This window comes from Octopus bimaculoides, chromosome 1, assembly GCF_001194135.2.
Source record: "Octopus bimaculoides isolate UCB-OBI-ISO-001 chromosome 1, ASM119413v2, whole genome shotgun sequence".
Lineage (NCBI taxonomy): Eukaryota > Metazoa > Mollusca > Cephalopoda > Octopoda > Octopodidae > Octopus > Octopus bimaculoides.
In genome coordinates this window covers 109,249,517-109,251,522 of record NC_068981.1, presented here as the reverse complement: position 1 = coordinate 109,251,522, position 2,006 = coordinate 109,249,517, and positions in this window count along the sequence as shown.

The window sequence follows — 2,006 nt, the reverse complement described above, 5'->3', positions numbered from 1 at the left end:
CATGTCTGTGGAGTGCTCAGCCACTTGCACGTTAATTTCACGAGTAGGCTGTTCCATTGATCGGATCAACTGGAACCCTCGTCGTCGTAAGCGACGGAGTGCCAGCATATTACACAAACATATACTCAGTTAACATACAATACTGTTTTCTCTCATTTTCCCACATGTTTTCCTTAACCTTTCTCTCTTAATTCTCTCCCTCTCTGTCTGTCTGTCTCTCTCTCTCTCTCTCTCTCTCTCTCTCTCTCTCTCTCTCTCTCTCTCTCTCTCTCTCTCTCCCTCTCTCTCTCTCTCAGCTTCACTTTATATTGCTGTTTCTGTCCCTCGACTTTTTGTACTTCCCTCTTAATGTTTATTTTCTAAATTTTTTTAAAACCATCTCATGCCTCCTTCTCTAGTATACATAATCCATACTTGGCATATGTTTTACATTATTTGATTACTATGTTATATTAAATTATCTAAATGAAAATTCCAGAAAAATGGATGGAATGTTTAACCTTCATCCGTTTATCAGGTATTTCCAACGAGTAGATAACAAAACCATAGCAGTGGCAAGTCACTCCTGGTGGCCAAAAGTAGTTACACAACCAGAAATATGAGTTTTACATCCTATATGGCAATTCTCTTGACCAAAATATAAATAACTGTACAGTTGATCTGAAAGAAGACAAAGCTGAAATACTGTAGTCCCATAACAGTTTATGTATTATGGTTTCATACTTTATTCCACTATACTGTCACAACATTGTGGCTATGTGGTAAAGAAGCTTGCTTCTCAACAACATGGTTCCAAGTTCAGTCTCACTTTGTAACACATTAGGCAAGTATACTTGCCTCAGGCTGACGAAAGCCTTGTGTAGATTTGGTTGACAAAAGCTGAAAGAAGCCCATTGTATATGTGTGTGTTTGTGTGTGTGTGTATTTGTATCTGTGTTTGTCCCCCACTACAGCTTGACCACCAGTTTACATACCTGTAACTTAATGGTTCAAATGAGAGATCGATAGAATAAGTAACAAGCTTAAAAAAAGGTACTGGAGTCAATTCATTCAGCTAAAACTTCTTCAAGTCGATGCCCCAGTATGGCTACAGTCTAATGACTGAAACAAGTAAAAATAAAAGTATGCATCATACATTTCTTTCACTTTAACCACTTTAACAAAATAGACTTGTATAATACAGGTGTGTCTTATACAAGAATGCATCTTATATGCCAATAATTCAAATTTCAGTATGGTTTTCCCTATATTTCTTGACTAGAATTCATTAAAGTAATGATTGTTTTGGGTAGGGATCTTCTTCTCTAGCAAGACCAAAACATGTCCGGCAGCGTCACTGGACTAAAAATGATCAAATTCTCTTGCCACTACCATTTCTTTTTAATCAGTTTAAATTCTAGGATTATCTCATTTATCTTCCTTGACTGAAATGAAACCTCATCTCTAAGGTTGTAATTTTACTTAATTTCATGGTTCACATTAAGTATGTAATCACCTATTTTACTGTCCTTCTAGTATCACTTCTCTAATTTTCCTCTCTCCTTCTCTTGCTACAAAACAGTGAACTGACTGTAGCAGAACTAAGTTTTCAAATATCTTTTCTACTTGGTTATTTTACCTTTATGTGCACACATTGCATACATTCCCCATAATCACATACTCTTTTATATGTTACTAGCAGAAATACCCGGCGTTGCCCGGGTTAAAGAGAATAATGAAATCTAAAAACGCCGTCTAGACTACGCATCATCTTTATATATAGAGATGTATATACACACACGCACCCAAACACACGTATATATATGTATATCAATATAAATATATGAAAGTCAATGAAGTTTCGTAAAAGAAGGTGATCATGTACATACTTTCTTGCTGTTGTGATTATAAAACCTCATTGTAAACTATGTTCCTTGTTTTCCCTTGTGGAGCATATACAAATAGGTTTTTTGTTGCTGCCCACTCTTGAGCAGCCAACATACAGTTGTCCATGTGAGAAGCAGGGC